Source organism: Saccostrea cucullata, unplaced genomic scaffold, assembly GCF_032062105.1.
Source record: "Saccostrea cucullata isolate Sc308-1 unplaced genomic scaffold, CSIRO_AGI_Scuc_v1 ctg7255, whole genome shotgun sequence".
NCBI classification, from domain to species: Eukaryota; Metazoa; Mollusca; class Bivalvia; order Ostreida; family Ostreidae; genus Saccostrea; species Saccostrea cuccullata.
The window spans coordinates 3,607-30,026 of NW_026927876.1; the positions used below are offsets into that span (position 1 = coordinate 3,607).

Consider the following 26,420-nt stretch of genomic DNA (forward strand, 5'->3'; position numbering starts at 1 on the left):
CAATCAATCATGATAAAAATTGATTGAATAGACACAGACAAATAAATGAATTATACTGATACGTTTTTTATTAGAATGAAAACGTTTATTTTAATTTATCATAAAACAATTTACAATTTATTATAAAGCAGAATGTTATTGTTATTATTTTGTTTATTTTTTGGTAGTTTTTTTTAATAAATAAGATGAATCTTTTAATTTTTTTTGTGTTATTTTTTGGTAGTTTTCTTTTAAAAATAAATAAAATGAATCTTTTTTCAATATATAAATGTGTTCTAAAAAGAGTTGCGATTCTTTTATTATAAATGGTCTCTCGGTTGAGACTTAAAAAACCGAGGCACTACGATAAAGTTACTCACTGGTCAATGGGCTTGAGTGCCGAGTAAAGTTCCAAATATGAGGACCTTCACCGGTATATTGTAACCTTTGTACATAAAATTTGTATGCCTATAAATATCTCGAATGGATGCATATTAATGACACGGCCTGGTCAACTTTAAAATAATCTTTGCTTGCCCTCTGTGGACTCAGGATGGAAAGATTTGGTTAAAAAGAAGGTGACATTTTACCCCAGAAAATTAATACATCAATGCTGAATTTCATTTCCGGAATCCAAATATTGATTGTGCCTAAATGCCTAAATTATGATATCGGACAACTTGTCGAACACAGAACAGACTTTTCTATAAATATAGCTGTATTAATTTTTTTCCAGTCAATTTTTTTTAATGCTGGACAAATGTTTCGATTCTTTTAGATGGAATTTATAGAGATACAGAAAAGTATTCGAGTTCAAAAGTCCATTAAACATCACAAAATAGAAGCAGAGCAAACACGGACCTTTAAAACATGAGAGGTAGGATCAGGTGCCATGGAAGAATGAGCATCCCTAACCGACAGGTCAAATCCGCCGTGTGCTCCTTGTCATGATCGGAAAATAACGGAAACATCCGTCGTTATTCAGTGTGTAATAATGGCCTAACAAATAGTATGAAAAATGTCAGTCAGCATTTGACTCAATAATAAATTGTATTTGCTGCTAAGATCATTGTATCGACCATACAGAACTTACGACATGATGACTTGAAACAAGACAACTGATATATTCTTGTTTCATCAATTGAACTTGTTTGTTAATAATTCACCTCGTTTTAGAAATTATACATACGTAGAGGATGCTCTTGCGTATCGAATCAACTGAGAGATATAAACCCCGTTTGCAGGTGTTGAAGGTATATTGCTGCATAAGTAAGGGTAGTAAACGACTGAAAAGTTAAGGTCATCACTTTGGTTGTTAGTTGCAATTGTAAATTGACAATACGTTATCGACATATCTAAATGTCGAATTGAAGACCACAAAATTGATTTTTTCTTTTCGTGTATAAGATTTTGGAAACATTCTGCTTCACATTAGTACGCCAAATTAGTACCCGTGGGAACTCTTTTAAATTGTCAGCAAAAATAGTTTGCAAATATTCCAAGCGAACAGTACACTGAAGTGAAGTTGCTTGACCTTAAGATGAAATCATAGAAACTGAGGCCCTGTAGGACTGCAGCTTTTGGCACGATAAAGATCCCTTTTTGCTCACACTGCCTTACGCCAACATACAAAGAATCAGTCTCTTTATAAATATTAAAAATCGGGAACGGAGTGAAACATCTTAAGCTCTAGACAAAATCTATATTTGATAATAAAATTTGTAGAAGTCAAGCATACAAAAATTAAAATATTTTTCAGTATAATTTGACAGAGGTGTTTTTCTCTAGAATTATTTAGAAATAAATTCCATAAATGATAAATATTTTATAAGCAATTTAAAATTTGATTTAAGTCTAAGTTTGTGTCATGATCCCGAGGCCAGAGGTGAAATCAGGTGCCATGGAGGAGTAAGCATTCCTTGTTGACAAGTCACACCCTCCCTATCCTCGATGTCGTTATTGAACAAAATGTAATATTTTTTAGCAATTATTTTTTAATTTATGCATCAACAAAAGAATAAAAAAGAATCTCAAATAAAACACAATTTTACAACACTAATGAAAATTCATTCCAATTTTGAAATAAAAGTTTAAAATAAAATGGAATAAAGCACATGCAAAAAAGGAAGTTTGTAATCTTTCTTCCACATGTTTTATAATGTAAGGTTATATTTGTTCTAGTTTCCCCACATGTTAAATTTTTGTAACAAGTCTTTAAAGAAAAAGAGTTGTATAAAATATTTATGAACGGATTTCCTTTCATAATAAACAGTTCGATACACTAATAACGTCAATGTAAATGTATCACTTTTATTATTGATACCCAAGAAAATCATTAAGATAAAGCAGTGACGCACGACCAATAATTTCATATACTTACTGTTTGTTAGTTTCATATATATAATAATTCATGTATTATTAAATGTGCACACAACTAAAGGATACTAGTTATAACCAATATAATTCCTGATTTGATGATAAAAGACGTCAATCCAAAATTCATGTTTGGCTCGCTCATAAACTAGTTAAAAATGTACAGAAAACAAATCTGTGTACGAGTTGACTTCTCATTTTTTCGGAAACTGTGGCAAATGTTACCTTAAATCATATAGGAAAACATATGTATGAGTTGTGTACGAGTTGACTTCTGGTTTGTGTACGAGTTGACTTTTTTGTATACGAGTTGGTTTGTGTACGACTCGGTTTGTGTACAAAGTGACTGTAAATCGCTCAAAGTTCCCATCACCTGATCAATACGTAGTGCGGTGTGGCCGGTCTTCGGGAGATGTTTACTTCTACCGGGCACCTGATTCCACCTCTGGAATTTTCCAGGGGTCCGTCTTTATGCCATCTTCACAGAATTGTATTGTTTTAGATTTCTTTTGAATAAACATGTTTAATATCTTCCCCCATTTTTCAAACATGACTGGGATTTTTTTTATATAATAAAACTTACCCACATAAATTAAAATATAGTCAAGCTTTCTACTTCGAAATAAATGCTATAATTCAAATCTTCTTATTAGAATGATTGGAAATTAAATTCAAATTTTACCCTCTCCATATCATTCCTATTCATGAAAGGCGTGCGATATAATTTAAACATATATTGTTTATACAATATTCCCTGAGCCTATAAAGTGTGTATGGATTATGATTGTAAAGTTTTCAAAATAGTGATATACTATCGAATTCCACTAAGCTACATGTATTTCCGATCATTTTCACGCTTAGGACCTTTTTTATTACTAGACTTTTTTACGTGACGTGATAAAAGAATTCTGACATCTGTGAGATGCATTTTAGTTGACAATTTTTGTCAATTAAACATATACAACATACTAGTAATTCACTGCAAACAATAAAATGCAAATTAAGATGTAAGAAAAACAAAACAAAGTTCAAAATCATGAGAAAAACAAGTCTTGGCTATGCCATGTAATTGTAAAAGATAAAATATATATAAACCAATTACGTACACGAAAGACTTTTATTACATAGCAAAAACTCTCCCTTGGTTTAAAACTTGTTACATTGTTGAGGGAGTTTTTGCTATTATGGGGACTTTGATTTTCTTATCCGAAATAGTGAAAATTAATATAGACTCAAAAACAACAAGAAAGACATATTACACTCAATTTTTTTTTAGCTTAAGTGTTTATGGATTGGATCTTTGGTAATTAAATTTGCCGAAATATGATTGAAATACTATCGCCTTTGCATTAAAAAAATGAAATATCAATTGCTGACTAAATATTCTTTGTGTACCGACTTTGGAATATCTGGGGGCATATTTATGTTTTTATGAATAACAATGTTTAGGATGTTAATAAAATGACTTTCACAATAACCAATAGCTTTTCCATCGTCTCACAACTAATTGTCAACATATCAGTCTTATGACGTCATAATTAAGGCTTAATGGAGGCAATCAACCACTAAGAGAACTACTTGATTTAAAAGATAAAATTGCTGTCAGTTGGAGGTCCCGGCATGTTTCAGTAATGTGAAAAATATACAAGTACGTGATATATAAAACGTAACTGCAAAAGCATGATAAAAAGTGTGTTTCCTCTTCATTTTTGTCTTTGAAATCATACACTCCCACTCATTTCTTCTTTGGTTATTACAGACTACTAATATAAAACAATCAATCAGTTGGTCTAATTAATAATTTAAAAAGTTAAATATTTATAAAAACAATTTTTATCATTATTTTATTTAAAATTTAATACTTTGATCTAATGCAAAAAATTGCACAAAATATTCATTGGTTAAAGGCAGACGAAATACATCCATACTTCTAGTCAGAAGCATAGATATAAATTCTGTCTTAAAGTTAATTAAATATTGATCCGTCTCTCGTGTCATGTTTACTGAACAAAAAAATTATAATGTTTCATAATTACGAGTTTTCCTTTTCAGAAGATTGTCATTCTTATTGGAGTTTCAGATGTGAAATTTGCTTAATTAGGACAAATATTATATAATTAAGTTTTGAACGTTTTCCAAAACATCGCAATACAGTTAGATAGAGTTTTCAGAACTGTTTTTACAATGTTTTCATAAAAACATAATGCATGCAGTATCATTAACATATATAATTGTAAAGTTAGTATCAGAAACCCGCTGCTATTTTATTACAAAATTCATTTCCAATCAGATAATTTAAAAGTATATAAAAACTAAACATTTTAAAATGAAGAACATACTCAAAGGATCGTGTAAAGGAAAGTACTGAGCCTAAAAGTGCTCGAGGATGTCAACATATAGTGCAGAATTTGTCTATACCAGACCGTGAATTGCTCTGGAAGTAATCAATGACTTGGCCTTAAGTTCTTCTTTGAACAGCCCTGCACCAGTGCAACAATCAATTAGCTCATTTCATTGACTAATGGTTTGAATTTGTTCATTGATGACAGATATGTTCTTTTCTACGGACCTCTTAACTCAATCTGCGTTTTAACATTCTCAGTTCTACGAAAATGATTGTCTTTGTTAAAAAAAATATTTTAGACTTTTAATAAAGTACGTTTTTAATTTTGACATGTTTTTATTGAATTTTATATTGGTTCTTTTAAAAAGTATGCAAGTTGGAAGTGCAATGAATAAGAATTATAAGGGGAAAAACTTTGCAAATTGCAAATCTACAATAGAAGTTAAAACACAAAAGAAAATGTAAAGATCTCTGAAGAATTTTTATTGGTACATTTTACCTAAAGCATACAAAACTAGCATACAATTTGTAATGCTTAAAAATATTTTTAAATAAAAACTAGTAGTACAAAATACAAGGAACAGTGCGACATTTAACTCCGGACACGACATTTGTCCGGACTTTCGCCAACCACTTTTCCAAAGATACATGGAAACCATTTATATCATCTGGTGGGATTTTTTTAATCGCACAACATGGACTAACCTTTACACCTGAATATCTTCTAGTTTAAAAGATATTACACCTGCAATCAAGAAATCCCATGGGATTATGGTGGGATTTTCTCTCCTAACCAATATCCCACCATTATTCTGTGGGAGAAAAATGAGTTCTGTGGGATTTTTTCTCCTATAGAATCAAAACTCCCATTTTTTACCCTACATGGGATTTTTTATCCCATAATGTGTGAAATGGGACAAGAAGTTCTATAATTGTCACTAATAGGATTAAAAGTTCTCTATGAAAATGATTTATAGAATATTTTATCCTACAGGAGAATGGAAATTGTTTTGATCTCTTTAATGTACAGGGAAAGCAGTCCATCTTCTTTAAATTTAATACAGTCAAGGGTCAAATTATTTTTGAATTATAAAGCTTGTTGCCATATAATTCATTCAAACTCAACATTTTAAAAAAATAAAAATCATTACTTTGATATTTCTACTCTAGCTTATATTACTATTAAAAAGAATTTACAGTCATATTATATACATGCTGTGGTCTAGATATAAAATTGTAATTCTTTACTATCATAAACCATAAATAGTGTAGATCTCCCTTGAAATGATTTGATACAGAACATGATGAATGGTAAATAAAACAATAGCCATTTTTGAAAATATCATTGAAATAGGTTTGTAATGGGTTATGGTCATATTATAATTGCTGAAATACTTCCTACCTTAATTTAAATGTTTCACCCCCTCTGTTTAGACTCATTGAGAGTCAATTGTATTATATGTTGTATGTCATATTGTCATTTTGTAAACTGATGGGCTGTAATGCCCAAAGTTATATCCTGAATAAACTTATTTTATGAAACTACCTTCTCGGGTGCTCCTTATATACTCAATTCTCATTATATCGCGGGTTCCATTATATCGCGGTATATTCCAAAAAATTAGATACATAGCCCATGTGATTTTTGTGGATAAAGCTATCTGTCTGTCACCTGAATGTAAATTTTTGTGATGATTAAAATGAATGGAACATGCGTCGGAAAAGTTTGTATTTATATAAAACGTAATTTTTACCGATTTTCATTCGTTTTTATTTTATTTAGACCACAGAATTTATAATCTAGTAAAAATCCATGATAAAGTTCATATTTTGAAAGTCTTTAGTTTGTATAATTGTTATATTTTTATGCAGAATTACATCGTAAATTTAAAAATTAAGATTGAAGTCCATGTCAACCACAAGTTTCCATGTTTTCCCATACCGCGATACTATGAGACTCTCCAATTTAGGAGGCAAATAAGACTTCATGTTTTAAAAATAGACTACAAATTAAACGATGCATGCTTGGGAAATAATTTGACACTGAAAAGTTAGGCCAAAGTCTGGTTTATGAATATCATTTGATGAGAGTTCAGGTAAAAAATTGGAATTACACTTTTTAAGCAAAAGCTTTTAAGTACCGCGATATCATGAGACACCAGTATACATAGGGGGAAATTCCATAACTGAACGGAACTGTAGCACCTTTCTTTGACTTATTAATTTGCGCTGAGGTGATTGTGGACTAATTCAAGCATTACGATTAAACCAATATCTCAATAAAATGACTATAAATGAGACTACATTGATTTAAAAGTACGTGAATTAATCCTTTCAACAGACTGCAGAAGTTCAACCACTTCGGACTTCTTTCCTGTTCTTGCATCACAGTTGCATCAATGCATTTACAGAATGTGAATTGTTTCTAAATACAAAGCGTAACGGAGAGTAAGATCGGAACAGTGTATTGGGTGTATTCATTCGTCTCGACTATGTGGATTCACCCCGGGCGTTTCGTTCCCATCTAAATAAAGTATTCTATAACGACTATATATTTTTACTTTAAATGAATGTTGAATTTTTAATCATGGTACCGTTTTCACTTGGAGAGCATTATCAAATAAAAGTACTCAGCCAAGTGAATTTGCGTGAAATAAAAGGCGAAAACTTAATTGTAGTCTACTCAGGTTTCACAGATTAATTTTAGAGGTCAAATAAATATATATGGTATATGCATGCAGGTATCTGACTTTAAAAACATAATTTCTATTTTTGAAAAGTAAATATGACTGTATTTATAAGGCAGATAAAGCTCCCCCTTTTCAAATAATTTATTAAAACTTTAAAAACTTAGAAAAAAGTCTCCCATTGCCATTGGTCATTTTCTTATTGTTTCAAAAAATATACACAAATTCATTTATTTGGTTTGATTTACTGTGTGAATGCTTTAACAAAAAAATTCTAATGGTATTCCAAACTAGCTAATGATAAACTTCAATGAAAAGTACAAAAAGTTATGGTAATCAATTACTTGAACACTCCAATTCCTATTGACAGAGTATACCATGATGATGGATTCTTCCTTTGAAAATTTCAGTCCTCTTAGAATTTATCATTTTACATTTAGAAAGAACATGCTATTGCAAGCAAAATAATACCAACTTGGCAAAATTTCATTGAAAAATAAAAAAGTTATGGTAATTCAAGAGAACACATCTGAGTACGATTGACGGAGTATAACATAATGATGGATTCTCCTTATGAAAATTTCAGTCCTCTTAGAATTTATCATTTTACATTTAGAAAGTACATGCTATCTGCAAGCAAAATAATATCAACATGGCAAAATTTCATTGAAAAATAAAAAAGTTATGGTCATTCAAGAGAACACCCCTAAGTACGATTGACGGAGTATAACATAATGATGGATTCTCCCTATGAAAATTTCAGTCCTCTTAGAATTTATCATTTTACATTTAGAAAGTGCATGCTATCTGCAAGCAAAATCATACCAACTTGGCAAAATTTCATTGAAAAATAAAAAAGTTATGGTCATTCAAGAGAACACATCTGAGTACGATTGACGGAGTATAACATAATTATGGATTCTCCTTATGAAAATTTCAGTCCTCTTAGAATTTATCATTTTACATTTAGAAAGTACATGCTATCTGCAAGCAAAATAATACCAACATGGCAAAATTTCATTGAAAAATAAAAAAGTTATGGTCATTCAAGAGAACAAACCTGAGTACGATTGACGGAGTATAACATAATGATGGATTCTCCCTATGAAAATTTCAGTCCTCTTAGAATTTATCATTTTACATTTAGAGAGTACATGCTATCTGCAAGCAAAATAATACCAACATGGCAAAATTTCATTGAAAAATAAAAAAGTTATGGTCATTCAAGAGAACAAACCTGAGTACGATTGACGGAGTATAACATAATGATGGATTCTCCCTATGAAAATTTCAGTCCTCTTAGAATTTATCATTTTACATTTAGAATGTTCCTGCTATTGCAAGCAAAATAATACCAACTTGGCAAAATTTCATTGAAAAATAAAAAAGTTATGGTAATTCAAGAGAACACACCTGAGTACGATTGACAGAGTATAACATAATGATGGATTCTCCCTATGAAAATTTCAGTCCTCTTAGAATTTATCATTTTACATTTAGAAAGTACATGCTATCTGCAAGCAAAATAATACCAACATGGCAAAATTTCATCGAAAAATAAAAAGTTATGGTCATTCAAGAGAACACCCCTAAGTACGATTGACAGAGTATAACATAATGATGGATTCTCCATATGAAAATTTCAGTCCTCTTAGAATTTATCATCTTACATTTAGAATGTACATGCTATTGCAAGCAAAATAATAACAACTTGGCAAAATTTCATTGAAAAATAAAAAAGTTATGGTCATTCAAGAGAACACCCCTAAGTACGATTGACGGAGTATAACATAATGATGGATTCTCCCTATGAAAATTTCAGTCCTCTTAGAATTTATCATTTTACATTTAGAAAGTGCATGCTATCTGCAAGCAAAATAATACCAACTTGGCAAAATTTCATTGAAAAATAAAAAAGTTATGGTCATTCAAGAGAACACCCCTAAGTACGATTGACGGAGTATAACATAATGATGGATTCTCCCTATGAAAATTTCAGTCCTCTTAGAATTTATCATTTTACATTTAGAATGTACATGCTATCTGCAAGCAAAATAATACCAACTTGGCAAAATTTCATTGAAAAATAAAATTATGGTCATTCAAGAGAACACACCTGAGTACGATTGACGGAGTATAAAATTTGGGGAAAAAAATAAATATTACAAAATTGCTAAAAAAAAAATTGGGTTGGTGCATTTTTAGTGGTTCAGTTGGCAACTGCAAACAATCAAATTTTTATTTTAGGTCTGAAATATGGCACAGTTTGATATTCTTCATTTAATTTTTACACTTATTATTATCATTACATTTCCCAAAAAATAAATTATTAAATGAAAAATATAATTTCTAGTAAATTGAGTCTAAATTCGAAATGATTGTAATCCGCACCATAAAAGACAGTACTGAATGCATTGTAATAGGAAAGGTCATATATTATATGCATATGTAAATTGGTAAAATTAAAATGAAATGTTAGAAGAGTATATTTTATGAATGTAAATTTTTAATCTGTTAAATAAGAAAAAATAAGATGTTGAATAAAAGATTGTTTTTGATTATGAAAATGAGCTGCAACAGATCTTTGAATCTTTGAATGAGCAAACATGAAGCCTCACATGTACATTCAAATACATGTACAAGTATTTTGAAATTTTCTTTGAAACAGATACCAATTACTGTTTTTTTGTGATAATAGCACTAACGATATAATTAGTCCAACATATTGTTACCTAAACTTAATTAACAGCTAAAAAAGGTTTACTAATTGTTAGCCATTATCATCTTTATTGTTTTGCAGTAAAAAAAAAATCCACTCATATTATTTATGTCTATTAATCAACACTTTAAAATGTTGTGTTTTTTTTTATTTTCTTGGAAATTGATTTAAAATATTTTTTAGAGAAGTTACTCCAAAACAAAGTATATACACAAATTGATAATAAACAGGAAATGGTTCATGTATCATCAGTCGGCGTGGAGATGAATTGTTGAATATATGTGTATATCATCGTTTACATTGAAGTTCTGAGAAAAGGTGTGAGAATATTTCTTCAGGCTAAATTTTACAAATATATTTTCAAAGGTGTGAAATCGGAATCCATTCAATGATTTCAATCTGGTCACTCTTTCACAACAATCAATAAATTACTCTAGAACTCTTGAAAATTCTTCAGGAAATCAAATCGAAGATACTGAAATACAATCAGTCTTTTGGAAGCATTTTCAGCACTCTTTTGAGATGGGGTGGGGTACATGAAAGGAGGTGGGCACAACTGATGTAGAATTTCATTAAAAGCATACAACTTATATATTTTGGTTTCATAATATTCGTAGCGAAATAGAGAAATCTGCATATTGGGGCAACATTGAATCTGCTTGATATTTAAAATTGTTTTAATTTTATTTTTTGTTTTACTGAATAACGATAAAACGTATAAATCTTTAGCTTTCCGCTCTTCCTCTGTAGTTGGTGTTGATGTGCACTTGTGCAGTGCTGAGTTTGTACAATCTTAATTATTAGATTTAAATACATGTAAATGAAAACAAAGCTGAAAGAGACTTGAAACTAAACAGTGACCTGAAGTATGCCTGCAATTAGCCCTTTGTTTTATTTCACAAGTTCTGAATTTATCTGAAATGAACTGTTTGTACACTTTGAATACAAGATCACTGATTACTTTTCACACGGAATTTACATGATACATCAGTAACATTCCATTTCATATCTCTTTGTTTTTATTTCTTGTCTTTACAAATTTGTTCTTCCACGAGAGATATTATTTTAATGAAATGTGACTTAGATGATAACATTAAAACAAGGTGGTAAACATGTACAAACTGTAAAACATCGTAACTTCTTTATATACCAACAATTCTAAGGGGACCATTTTGATTATTTACTATAATTTAAATCAAGGATCTATAAATTGTCATTTTTCTCTACTAAACTTTCAAACAAATCCTTTTCGTCCAATGTTCCTTAAAATAAAAGTTACATTGGCTATTATTGTTTAGATGAAAAAATAAATCAGGTAAACGTAAGAACCATAAGAATTTTAAATCAATCACTTTAATTACATTCTAGAAAGGGACATAACTCTGTAAAGAGTATCGTATTATGCTATCGTGTCCTATATCTGGCATAGATATTATTTAAGCTAGATTTAAAGCTATAATATTTTTAATGATTTTATTTTATTTTATCGATAAAAAACAATAATAGGAAATATTCATCAACGTGTCACAAGACTCCACTTCGAGATTTTGACTCTGTTGACTTCGAAACGCTTTAGCTTTGGATGGCACTATATTTTTGTACGGGGGTGTCGATCCTAAGTTAAGCTCAATGTGATTTTCTTTAATATATATATTTGTCATCTGAGTTTGATTTCAGAGAAAAAGTATCAACTTCTGTACTATTTTACCTGTTTTTCTTACCCTTGCAGCAATTGTTTGAATACTATTCTATTAAAGCAACTCAAGTCTGCTGTTAAACCCTAACACCCCTCCCCTTGCTAACTTCCGAGAAACCAATATCTTTACCCCAGATTTCGATGGGGTATGATACCTAGGGGCAAATAAGAGTCTTTTGTTTTCCCCAGGTAGCAAAACTGTCACAATTTGCTTGGAACTAACATCACATACACAAGGGATATCAACACACAGCAAGTCGATTTAACAACTGAATCTACAATAGAAATTCATGAAAAAACAAACTCCATGATTTTCTAAACCTTCGGATTAAAGTCATATTTTTTTTCATTTTTAGTTTAAAAACTAAATCCAACAATTTTATATGATTCATAATTGATAGCAAACAATTAATATAAAATTGTATAACCCACCCCCCCCCCCTCCCTTAACCTGTGTTAAAGGACAGATGATAGAAACTTTTGTCAAAGAATTCGAAAAACTTGGATCATATTTATGAAAGTAAACTGAATACTCGAATAGCTTTTAAATTTTCATTCTACATTTCACAAAAATGGGGTTTAAACAATTTATAGGTTACTATTGAGTATTGATTATCACATGAAGGATGCATGGTTGATGAATGAAACAATTTTGAACATCATAGAAGGTTAACAATATATCAAAATGTCGTGAAGAAAAAGAAGAAGGGGCTTTATTGGGGCTATTTATTGACTGGACTTTTACATTTGTACTGAATATCCCGCTGACCATGCAAATAAAATTGACTTTACAAGGGAAACATTTTATTTTAGAGATACAGAGAGACTACCCATCCCCTCCACACTACCCCTTCTTCTTCTTATAATTAAGGTCTTCCGTTTCCAACGGAAGACCTTCTACTGATTCTGATGATTAAGATTATTCTTATTATTCTTTTTTTTTTTTCTTCCTAGACGCCAACTTTGAGGCCTCATATCTTACTCATTTCTCAACGGATTTTGCTCAAATTTTCAGACATTATAGACGGTAATAAACTCTATCAGAATGCTATCTAACATTTCAAAAAATTACTTTCGCTTATGAGTTATTTCCCTTTAAACGAAAAATTATAGGCTTTCATTTCCAGATAAAGGCTCAGAGACCACAAAAGCTGGAGCAAAAATTTTACCGGTTTTAGATAACAGAAGGATTGAAGTTGTGCACATCGGTTTTTGTTTTTCGATTTCTGTAAGCAAAATGGCGCTATATAGGGGTCAAAAATTAGAACGCCTAAAAGAGCGAAAATTAACATATATTTTCCTTTTTATCTTGAAAACTAAAAATATTTTGTTAAGACATATTGAATAAAAGTTGTGCATAACTGCAAGAGCTTTCATTTAATATCATTTAAAAGGGGCTGGCCCCTAAGATTAGGGATCTAGGGCTCTTGAAAGTTTTTGCTTTATAACTCAAAAACGGTAAATATTTTGAAATGACTGTCGATTATAAAGTTGTGTTTAACAACTTATTGATCTCATGAAATTCTTATTTTGTTCGAGTCTTGTTTTAAATGAGCTAGATGCATGACCCATATATGTACAGGTAATTCTTTTCACTGAGCACGTAAACGCGAGCTCCTCATGCGTGTAACCAAAACAAACTTACTATAAATAATACATGTAAACATGGCTACGTTGGATGCTAATATTTTTTAGAATAAGGTTCTTGAAGTGTTTTGTGTTTTTCCCCAAATTATCATGATTATTCACTGACAACTTTCCCTTTTATTTCATTTTTTGAAAATCGTATAAACCATGCAAGTCTACTAAAAAGGGAAGAAAAGATAATCTTTTCTTTTTATCATATAAAAACGAACAATATACATGTAGTGAGAAAATAAAACATTATAAAGCATATACTATTCACAGCCATTAAGTGCACGCCTTTTACATTCACCTTGTTTGTTTACAATTATATAACGCGCCTCCCTCGATAACACAGGGCAAAGTCGGTCACCGAGAATCAATCGGCGTGTGATCCAGCGACCCACAGTCATACACAAAAGAAACCACAAAATGGTTAAATTAATTTTGTTAACTAATTGATGAGTGGATAATTATGTTGAATCCTTAATATTATTTCATAGTATCTTTGACTGATTATGTCGCTAGTGCATTTCATTCAATAATTTATTAGCTGAATTAAATGAAAGTTGCATATATTATTTTTTTTATATATATAGCAAATGTTTTTCTAGATATCGAGGTCATGATCTGTTTTACTTCAAATACCATCGAAAATATGCTACTTTGATCAATTTCTACTAGTGATAGATTTTTTGTATCTTAAATGTGCATGTATGTAAGTCAATATACGTTCTTTTGTCGACGTCCTGTATACGTCCCAAATATACAAAAATATCAAAGACACACATTCGTAACTTATTATTTTCTATTAAACTTGTTAATTTTTTGCGAGCAGGTTTCCGTTATTTTTCTTATCAACTCTCGTAATGCTTAATTAAGGTTTTACGGAGACATATAATGTACATGCATGCAAGTACAGAACATGCACGTTTTATAACTAAGGTATATTGCACATGCAAGAGTGCCCAAATATACGCATGTAGAGTCTAATCTGCGTTTGAAATACAGACATTAAAGTGAACTAATTATAGGTCCGCTGAGTTGATTATGAGTTGTTTTTATAACGGGTAGCCCATACTGTCATCCTGGCCAGTCATCGTCACGGTTTGTAACATCATAATTACACAGGTAAATACTAAGGTGTCAATCTATATATTTTCACCTTTTCTTCCCCCATAAAAAATAAACTACCGAGAGATGTGTCGTTTTCTCTTATCATATATCAATTGACAGCATTTATGAACAGCTGTTAAAACACAGGCCTGTGTAAACGGTAAATCAAAAGAAAGGAAATCTGCGGTATGAAAAACAGAAAATATATATAATGCCTCATTCTCTGAAGATTACGTTGTCTTCAGATAACTAATAAATTAATGTCCGTCGAATTTTATTTCAGTCAAAAAATTTACTGATGTGTACCTAGAATTTGTTTTATGCATTTTTTTAAAAGTGCGATGCCAGAATGCCCTCGGTAATATCATTACAGTTTATATCCACCTCTGTCGCCTTGTGTCTAAAAGTTTTGCATCGGAGTCCTCGTTCACACGTGCGTGGCCGCAGAGAGCCGCAGGCATGTCGGTGTTAAAATACATCGTGTACTCCGATAGTTATAAATGGAAATAGGCTTTGAAATCATGTCGACTCTTTCATATTATTTTATTTTACTCTATATCATGCTTGTTTTAATCAATCGTAACCGCTTATGCATTTATTAATTTCAAGTTTTATGCCTGCATGAAACATGTATGATACCGCGGTGTAATTTTAAGTGTAAGTGACGTTTCCAACTCACGGGAAAAACCCGAAAAGAATATTTCAATACGCAAGTTTCGAGATTATCTCCCTTGGTGCGCTCTTTCGTTGAGGAGGGGAGTTTCGTTGCCGCGTAAACAAAAAGGTGGGACAGATATTTAATTGATACTGTGTATGTTGGATACATTGCATCATCGATATACCGGTTTATCATTACTACACGATTGTCAGGATGCACTCTACAACTTGAGAATAACCTAATTAAAGTAAAGGCATGATTTTTGAAGCAAAAAATCGAAACAAAAAAGAAAATATCAGTGGATGTGAGACTTTTCGGACGAGAGAAGAGATATGGACCTCTGATAAATACGGTGCACATGCATCTGATTACGTCGGAAATCTTAATGACATATTGATTCTTTTCCTTATTATGACTTTAAAACACTAACTTTTTAGAAAATGTTTGTACAATCAAGAAATTTGGTTACTTTTTATAAAAACTACGACCGTTTCTTTCGTTTTCAAGTACCCGAAAATTAATAGTAGATTTGTAAATATGAATAGTTGAGCTTGATAAATCATCAAATGCATCACTGCTGAACATTATTATCTTTCTATAACATTTAGTAAATTTTAAGAACCATAAATATCGTTCTTTTATTTATGCACGTTTGTATACAGAGACAACCTGTCCCACCTCCATGCTGAAATGGGTACTTTTTGCACCTCTATCGTAGGAGAGTTACAATCTCGAAACTGGCGTATTGCACGAATTTTACGGGAATATGCTTGTACATGTACGTTTAATTACATACATGTATGCATTTTTACATACAAAAGCGGCCAAAATATATGCATCCCGAGCTTTCAGAATACGATTTTTAAAAAATTAGAAAAATTCATTACTGTCTCTTAATAATTATCTCTACAATAAAATATCAATTAAATTCTTTTCTTACTTATTGATGTACTTAAATTATCGGTTCGCTCTGATATTGGGTTATTATAATAACAGTAATATTAACCTCCTTCTGGTCAGTCATTGTTAATATGATGAACCGAGAATGTCAATCGGTTGATTTGTTTAGATATGTGTACATGTAGGTTGGGGCTGGTCTTGAATTCCAAGAGAAAGTCACAACCTATTTTTTATATAATCATACACGACATTTTTTTTTTTTTACGAGTGGTCAAATGAATGAAAAACAAGGTCTACAACGATTAATATCTGTGACTTAACTTTCTTATTTTCTTATTTTTTTTAACGTCTTTTATTTTATTTCTAAAACCTAAAAAAGAATGTAATTATTTCTATGTTCACTGGAGTGGTCAATTGATCGACGAAGTGTATACTATTTGATTAAGTTTCTTGGGTAGGGGAGAGGTACCAGTTTTTGATATATTTTATTTTCGGAATTTTGTATTGCATTTTCGACTGTGCATAATATCATTTCTAACATTTATTTTTTCATTCTGAATTTTTGACAATATATATATCCAGCAATTTTGTGTCAACAAAATAGGTGGAATTGTAAGTTTACTAGGATTAAAAAAAGGTGAAGGGCAGAGAAATTTATACATGTACAATGTACATGGTACTTACGGCCTTTGAGCAACGAGGGATAAAATACGGAGAAAGTGATCAGTATTCAAGCTACATGTAAAAATACCATTCAAATAATACAAATCAGGAGAGATGGAATCGGGTGCTATGGGTACTATTCATGCCAGCACCTACCCCGATACGAGACCTTGAGACCGGTCTCATCCATAGGATTGGTCTCCAGGCATCGTTTCACAAGTCTCCAAACTTCACATAAAATATTCTCAATGAACTTTTGATGCTCCCCCATAAAAATGGCCGGGCATATATAATCTGTCATGTCCGTTTTCCAACTTTCCGTCTGTCCCTCAGTCTGGTCGCTTTGCGTTTAGCTCAGTTCAAAGTTCAATTTCAAAGAAACTTAAATTTTTTATATAAAACTTCCTATGCTGATAAACATTGATGAGAGCTATTTTCCTGCATCAACATATTTTGACTTTGACCTTCCTTTTGAACTTGGCAACACTTTTTTTTTTTTAAATTTGTCTAAAGAAACCATTCAAGATAGTATAATCAAACTTCCTGTGCCGATATGTACCGATATGTGCTGATACGTACTAGACTACACGTATGTAACTGCATCAACATTTTTATGCGCCCTAATTTTTTTCGGGGCGCATATTGTTTTTGTCCTGTCTGTCTGTTTGTCTGTCTGTTTATCTGTTTGTCTGTCTGTTGTCAACTTTAACCTTCACCATAACTTTTGAACCCTGAGAGATAGAGACTTCATATTTGGTATGCATAGTCCACTAATTAAGCACTTTCAACTGACACCAAGGACAATGACCTTGGTTTTACCTTTCCTTTGACCATAACCTAACTTTTCTCAGGTTAGTGTTTAACTCAGTTAGAAACAAACCATTCAAGACTGAGTATTCAAACTTATTATGGTGATACAAACTGATGTAAGCTGTTCAACTATATCAGTATTTTTTTTTTACTTTGACCTCTCCTGTAACCTTGATCTCAGTTTACTTAAGTTAGTATTTAGTTCAGTTTTGAAGAAAGCATTTATATTTCTACTCAACTTCATATGCTGATACACAATTTTTGAGAGCTACCCAAACCTTAGTCTAGAACAGATGCTCTAACCATTGTGCCACACGGGCGGTGCTCAGATTTGAAGAATTCATTCAAGACATTTTATCAGACTTTAGTATGCTGATACATTTTGTCCTTGCACTTTCCTGTGACCTTTACCTTACTTGTCTTTAATTTGCCTTTTGCTTAGTATTAAAGAAACCATTTGAGATATTTTTATGTAAGCTTATGCATTATTTGTAGGGGATTTTATAATCTATATCCATCTTTTAAGATTTCAATTTTTAAGAAACTATGCAAGATATTCTCAACAAACGTCATGTACTAATACAGATTTTAATGTTGCATTATTTACTAATATACACTTGGCGCGGCAATCATGTCCTATAGATATATTTCTAGTTAAATCGTTAGGAAAATCATAGTGTTGAACCTAATAAATTCTTCCGATTCGATATATGCTCAGAAAAAATAAGGCTGAACATGTCCAGTCATTCGGACGAGTCAAGTTTATTGACAGAGAAACTGTAAATTCACTACAGTATTTGTACCTGTGAAACATTGCTGATACATGTACATGTATAATGCAGGGTGGGACATGACCTTGACTCAAGTTCAAGGTCACTAAAGATAAGATGTTTTGGCTGGATTCATATACTAAAAGAATATCTAAAAACGTGTGAACTTTTCCAGTCGGTAATACACATATTATATTTTTCTAACAGAGTTTGTCATTGCTTGACGCAAGGTCATTTAGAAAGTTCAAGGTCACATAAATTCCTTTACAGTCTTTTTCCTGGCGAAACATTGTAATTTGCTTCCTTTACAAGCCTTTAGGTTGCTTACTTGTATAACTTTAGAATGTGGCTTGACCTAGACTCAAGGTTACGTCTTCCTATCCGTAGCTCCAACGGAAGACCTATTCGTTGCTTTGCAACGAGCTCGGCTCTAGTGTTTTCAATGATCATGACGATGTCCCATTTATATAGAATGTTAATAGTTCTGGTATCGGACAATTGAATTACCATTATTACCCATGGCAGTATTTACAACAACAACAAAAAAAAAAAAAGAAAAAAAAGAAAAATAGGCCTGATTTCATTTCTTTGTTTTCTCGTGAACTGTGCATTGTTTAAATAAAAAAAAGATAAACCAATAAATAAAAGAAGCCGCAATATTCTATAGATCTATGGATTCACTTCTTAAAATTCTGTGCAGAAGGATGCATTACTCCTAGAATTACCCAATACCATCCAAAGAAAAAAAACGAGGAATTTCCACATGATCATGATGTTTGTAAACAAAACCTGCTCAATTTTCGTAAGTAGATCTAGAATTATAAAATTTGTTATTTATTTCATTAAAAGCATGTTAATACATGGCTTATAGATTCTCTTTTTTGTTAAAGTCTTAAGATAAAGATTAAAGATAGATCATTCTGATTTCTCGTTCGCTGATTAAAACAATTTGTCTTCAGATGTTATGAATTTTTGTCCCTGTAAACAAATGATAAAGTATCTGCAGAGCTAGCAGTCGATGGGGATATTCAGTAGTATATTATACAAGTTAACAAAGTAAATAATCGTCAGAAAATGATGCACATCGGAATTATTCTTTCGTTCGAATTTCCTCAATATGTACACTAGCTGATGATTGAACTTAAAAAAATATATTGTCATGTCTAAATTTGTCTGTAATTTGCAAGTTACAGTTCAGAAGTATCCTGATCACAGTCATCAGCATTAGGCCTACTGATAAGAAAATTAATTATTGTAGTGTACTAGGGATTAATAAACATTGCATGTGTTGCAAGTACCTTTTTTTTTTTTTTTTTTGCTGTCAAGATAGTTTTTGAGATATGGGGGTCAGTGCTTATAGTGCATGTCATTGATTGATCGTCTGAAGTTTACATAGGACATGTACCCACATGATTATTGATGTAATCAATGTTTTTTTTTTTAATTGATATTAAATATCTGAAAACAGTCTTAAAACTTTGAGTAAAAAATTAATCTTTAAACTGCGAAACTCATTTTTATACCATGAATAGTATACATACCCGGTATTTATAGTAATATCATTTATTTATTAAGTTATGTTCATGTTCTTTTGAGGGGAAAAAATATACATCAGATATCAGATGCTTATGTGTATAAGTAAATCATAAGTGACAAAAATACTAGGACCTTTTCTTTTTTACATATTTATTTGTGAAAATATTCTTTCTATTATAAATTGGAAATGAAATTTTAAAAAGTTCAAACTTTATTACTAATAATATGACTTTTTTATTAAAATTGATAGGATATTGGATGTTTTTAAAAGAAATAAAGACTACGTTTTCGTGAATGTTGCTGGATAACCTGCAATAATGTAGACATAGATTTAAATTACACGTCAAGGACTCCCATGCCAATTTCAATAGTCCTCACCCACTGACGTCAAACACAAAGATAGCCGCACAAGATTTTCATGCATATTTGGCCTCCTTAGCTCCTGACCTATTGACCTGCCTAATTTACATTCTGGTAGAATTATTAAGAAATCAACTCAGTTTACTTTCAAAGAGTTACCACAGAGAGAAAAAAAACCCAGACATATGGAAATATTATGGCATCATCTGACTTCATGAAAAATTCTCAAGGGCATAAAACTTCTATAATAATACCGGTAAATGCAGAACATGCGCAAAGTTTTATTTATGGTATACTGATCATTGATAGATGAAAATAATTTATACTTTTAGTTTTATACTTCGACCTCTGTAGGGGTAAATTATCCGGTAAAGTGTCAGTCATTTTGGCTGGAACTAGAAATTTGAGTGATCAATATTCAATTCATTTTCTAATAATGAAAAATTTAATCCATCCATGCTTTGTTATTATACATGTATTTGGTATTGTTTGATTTATTCTATTTTTTTCTTTCATAGAAAATGAAGGTATAGTAGCTGACATATAGTGTACATGTACCACTTGAAGATTTGTCCCCCTTGTAAATACAAGAAACACAAAGGTAATTCTTTGTGAGAAAAGAGAGAATGAATAATAAAATTTTTCAAACCATACAACAAAAACTACTTTGAATAATTAGTACGCAACCAACCATTTACAATTGAATTTCGCAGTTTTATTTCTTTAACATTGAAAAAAATCAAATTTGATATTTTTTTTAGCTCTACTGGTCAGAGATCAGAATAGCTTATGCAATAGGAAGGTGTCCCCTGTCCATCCGTCTAGCTGTCCATCTGTCCATTTGTCTGTAATTTTTGTAAAACTACTCCTATAATTTTGGTATGATTTCAATATAATGTGGAACACAAGTAGACTACACTTAAATACATAATTCTATTTATTGCTGCCTATTGCAAAGTTTCAAATCCAAGTGTTACTTTTTCTTTGTTATACATATACAGACCAGTAGAGCTGCAGCCTAATCAGAGACTTAGGGTTTATCCTTTTCATCACAAAGCAACTTTCTTTTTTTTCAGTATATACAGATACATACACATAAAAGGAGACATCATCTCATGATCTGTGGATCCAAAACTTTAAGGACAAAACTTTTGATAATTCATTCATGTAAAGAGTGTTGACTGGAATATTGAATATCTAATGAATGGAACCAAGAGAAATAATTATGCCCCCCTTCGAAGAAGGGAGGGCATATTGCTTTGCTGCTGTCGGTCTGTCGGTCCATCGGTCTGTCGGTCCACTTAGTTTCCGTTCATTTTCTTCGCAACCGTTCCACATACTTAAATAAAATTTGGTATACAGATATATCTCATGAATATCTAGGTCAAGTTCTGTTTAGGGTACGATAGTGCCATTTTTGACATAGTTATGCCCCTTGGACTTAGAAAAATTCTAATTATTTGCAGTTTCCATTCATTTTCTTTACAACCGTTGCACATACTGAGATGAAATTTAGTATACAGATATATCACCTGAATATCTAGGTCAAGTTCTGGTTTGGGAACATTCGCGCCATTTTTGACAGAGTAATGCCCCTTGGACTTAGAAAAATTCCAATTATTTGCTGTTTCTGTTCATTTTCTTCACAATTATTGCATATACTGAGATGAAATTTAGTATACAGATATATCACATGAACATCTAGGACAAGTTCTGGTTTGAGTACAATGGCAGCATTTTTGACAGAGTTATGCCCCTTGGACTTGGAAAAATTCCAATTTGGGGGGAGGGGGCATAAGTGTTTTACAAACATCTCTTGTTTAATAAGTATTTTATTGTATATTACTCTTTTTATTCATCAGTCAAATTTCTGAATTAAAAATTAAATTTAAAGGATTAAATAAGTTTTTTATTATTATTTTGATTAGAACAAGCTCTTTAATTTATTATTCTCTTATATAAACAAGCATTTAAGGTCATACGCAGCATAGTTTGCATTTTATTGGGTTCTTCCCTGGAGTTGAAGAGCTCCACTAAAAGAAGGACGTGTGCAATATTTTTATTGTCTATACATGGATTTGTAAATCTCTACTAAAGCAATTTTGATGAAAAAAAAGCTTGAATTTTATATGTTTTGTAATTTTTGTACATTTTTAGGTCACCTGAGTAAACTCAGGTGACCTATTGCTATCCGTTTTCGTCCGTCGTCGTGCGTCGTGCGTCGTGCGTTGTGCGTTGTGCGTTAACATTTGAACATTTTCAGCTTCTTCTCTGCAACCACTGAACCAATTTCAACCAAATTTGGCACAAAGCATCTATGGGTGAAGGGGAACAAAAATTGTGAATTTCATGATCCCTGCCCCCCAGGGGCCTGAGGGGTGGGGCCAAAACCACGAAAATTAATGCAATCTTTAAAAATCTTCTTCTTTACTCCTGGGCATCAAGCAGTCAAACTGGTTGCATGATTGTAATCAGCAATGAGTCCTCTACCAAAATTGTGAAATTCATGGCCCTGGGGTCAGGGGTTCTAGTGCTAGGGTGGGGCTAAATAAGTTGGTAGTGAAAATGCAAAATTTCTTTGAAAATCTTCTTCTCTGCTCCTGGGTATTAAATAAACTAACTAAGTACATAGTTATGATGAGCAAGAGTGCCTCTACCAAAATTGTGAATTTTATGGCCCCAGGGTCAGGGGTTCTGGTGTTAGGGTGGGGCTCTATTGATTATATAGTGAAAATGCATTAATTCTTTGAAAATCTTCTTCTCTGCTCCTGGGTATTAAATAAACTAACTAAGTACATAGTTATGATGAGCAGGAGTGCCTCTACCAAAATTGTGAATTTTATGGCCCCAGGGTCAGGGGTTCTGGTGTTAGGGTGGGGCTCTATTGATTATATAGTGAAAATACATGAATTCTTTGAAAATCTTCTTCTCTGCTCCTGGGTATTAAATAAACTAACTAAGTGCATAACTATGATGAGCAAGAGTGCCTCTACCAAAATTGTGAATTTTATGGCCCCAGGGTCAGGGGTTCTGGTGTTAGGGTGGGGCTCTATTGATTATATAGTGAAAATACATGAATTCTTTGAAAATCTTCTTCTCTGCTCCTGGGTATTAGATAAGCTAACTAAGTGCCTAGTTATGGTGAGCAAGAGTGCCTTTACCAATATTGTGAATTTTATGGCCCCAGGATTAGGGGTTCTGGTATTAGGGGGGGGGGGCTCTATTGATTATATAGTGAAAATATATGAATTCTATGAAAAATCTTCTCTGCTCCTGGGTATTAAATAAACTAAGTGCATAGTTATAATGAGCAAGAGTGCCTCTACCAAAATTGTGAATTTTATGGCCCCAGGGTCAGGGGTTCTAGTGCTGGGGGGGGGGGGGGGGGCTCGATAGATTATTTAGTTAAAAAAAACGAATTATTTAAAAATATTATTCTGTGCACCTGGGTATTAAATAAACTAACTAGTGGATAGTTATGAAAACAAGAGTGCCTCAACCAAAATTGTGAATTTTATTATGGTGTTAGGGTGGGGCTCTATTGATTATATAGTGAAAATACAGGAATTCTTTGAAAATCTTCTTCATTGCTCCTGGCTATTAAATAAACTAACTAAGTGCATAATTATGATGAGCAAGAGTGCCTCTTCCAAAATTATGAATTTTATGGCCCCAGGGTCAGGGGTTTTGGTGTTAGGGCAGGGCTCTATAGATTATATAGTGAAAATTCATTAAATCTTTAAAAATTTTCTTCTCTGCTCTAGGGTATTAAGCAGATGAACTACCTATATAGTTATTATCTACAAGGGCCCTAATCTTCCAGAATTGTGAATTTCAAGGCCCCAGGGTCAGGGGTAATATGGGGGGGGGGTGTACTTATATACTGAAAATGAATTGGTTTAAAATCTGCTCCTTGGTATTAATCAAATATCAAGGCCTAAGGGTCAGGGGTTCATGTGTTTGATTATTGCTGAATATAACTGATTAGTTGAAATGCATTTTTTGTTCCCCTACCTTGTGTATGGGTATTGAGTAAACAAAAAGCAACTGCTAAGTGTATTGTTATGATGAATTAAATTTAATCACTGGAAAGTTGTTGCATAATGCTCAGGTGACCTATAAGGCCCATGGGCCTCTTGTTCTTTGAATATTGCAAACATTTTCAAGCTTTAATGTCTGTTCAAAATCCCTGGAAATGCATGCTGATTTTTTGTCTAAAAATTTGTAATATGGTAGACCGTACATGTATTCAAAGTTTAAATTTAAAATATCTTGAAAAATTATTAGTATATAGGTAAGGTACCTTGCGTATGTCCTTAAATGTAAAATGAAGGGATGTGTACCTTTATTCACTGAAATAGGGAACTCATGAAGCTGAATCTTATATGGAAGCATCCCTGGGTAATGAAGATTCCAAATTGTTCAAATCATGACCCCTGGGGGTTGGGCGGGGCCACAATGGGGAATCAAAGTTTTACATAGAAATTTATAGGATAAATCTTTAAAAATCTTCTTCTCAAGAACCACTGGGCCATAAAAGCTGAAACTTGTGTGGAAGTTACCTGGGGTAGTGTAGATTCTAAATTTTTCAAATCATGATCCCCAGGGGGTAGGGGAAGCCACAATGGGGAATGAAAGTTTTACATAGAATTATACTGGAAAAATCTTTGAAAATCTTCTACTCAAGAACCACTGGGCCAGAAAAGCTGAAACTTATATGGAAGCATCCCGGGGTAGTGTAGATTCTAAATTGTACAGATCATGTCCCGCGGGGGTTGGGCAGGGCGACAATGGGGAATCAAAGTTTTACATGGAAATATATAGGAAAAATCTTTGAAAATCTTCTTCTTAACAATCACTGGGCCAGAAAAGCTGAAACTTATGTGGAAGCATCCTTGGGTAGTGTAGATTCTAAATTGCTATAATCATGACCCCCGGGGATAGAGCGGGGCCACATTGGGGATTAAAAGTTTTACAATGGGGAATCAAAGCATCACATTGTAGTGAAGATTTCAAATTGTCTAAATTATGATCAGTGGGGTAGGATGGGGTCACAATATGTATTATGAGGGGAAAATCTGGTAAGGAACGGAATAGTCAAAGCTTCTCAGGTGAGCGATGTGGCCCATGGGCCTTTTGTTTTGCAATGAATTGAGGTAAGAATTTCGAGGAATTAATTCAGAACCGAGCACACTTTTTTGAATGCAATAAATATACATTTTTTTCATTGGGTGGCACTGTAGCTCTCTGGTCTGTCAACATATATTTTTTCGGAGAGCTACAGTTCTGCAGCTACTTAAGTGTAAAATATTTGAATTTAAGTACATATTTTAAAAAACAAAGATATTTATAACGGCGTCTGTGGCGTAATCCGTAGCGCATTGGACTGACAATTGGAGTTCGCTCCCCGGTGTGGGCGCAGTCAGTTTTTCTTCAGAAAATGAAGTCGTGCAGTATTTCGGCATAGTATGCTTATGATATTTAAATACATAGAACACAATGCAAGAATTGTAGGGTATGGGTATATATGTAGATCTAGACAAACGGACAGGAAGCCTAATAATTGACAATATGCATTTATGACAGGAAAATTGAAAATCTTCCTGAAAGAAGTTAAATAAATTTAAGCCACAGGCACTGAAGTACCAATCTAGTTAAAATAAGATGTTAGATCCGCTCGCATAGTCACTACTGTATACAGTCAGTTTAGTGAATATGCGTGCGGATCTAACATCTTATTCAAATTACACACAGATTGCTGAGGTATAAGTTGAATACTCAATTTTTTATATGATTTCATTATGCTATATTCACATCTGCATGGGTATTAACAGTGAGCATCAACTAACTGTGGCTTTTATGTGTTATGGGGTGTCCAAAATCAAGGTGCATACTGACGTTAAACAAAGAAGAAACTTGCAAAGGCCTAAGGTGACTAAATGGCTATTATCAGTTGAATCCATGTCAATGCATGGTGCTTAGTTATTATATGTACGAAAAAAGAATAAGTAAAAGATCAGCAGAGTACATTTACTATAGAAGTAATAGAACTAAGGAAAACTTGTTTTCTACTGGATGATATGAAACATATTAGAGTACCACCGCAAATATTCTGGATCCATGCCCTTTCATCATGTTTATTTCTGAACGGGTTCAATAAACTGTCAACGATTCTTGATATGTTTC

The 26,420-nt window shown here is 32.2% G+C and overlaps 1 long non-coding RNA gene across 1 annotated transcript; it reads left to right on the forward strand.

Moving 5' to 3' along the window:
- Positions 1 to 18,910: 18,910 nt before the first annotated feature.
- LOC134275742 (uncharacterized) lies at positions 18,911 to 22,241 on the forward strand. The gene is made up of 3 exons (XR_009993892.1): positions 18,911 to 19,140; positions 20,753 to 20,835; positions 21,311 to 22,241. It is a non-coding gene; the product is annotated as an uncharacterized LOC134275742 (long non-coding RNA).
- The last annotated feature ends 4,179 nt before the right edge of the window (positions 22,242 to 26,420 follow it).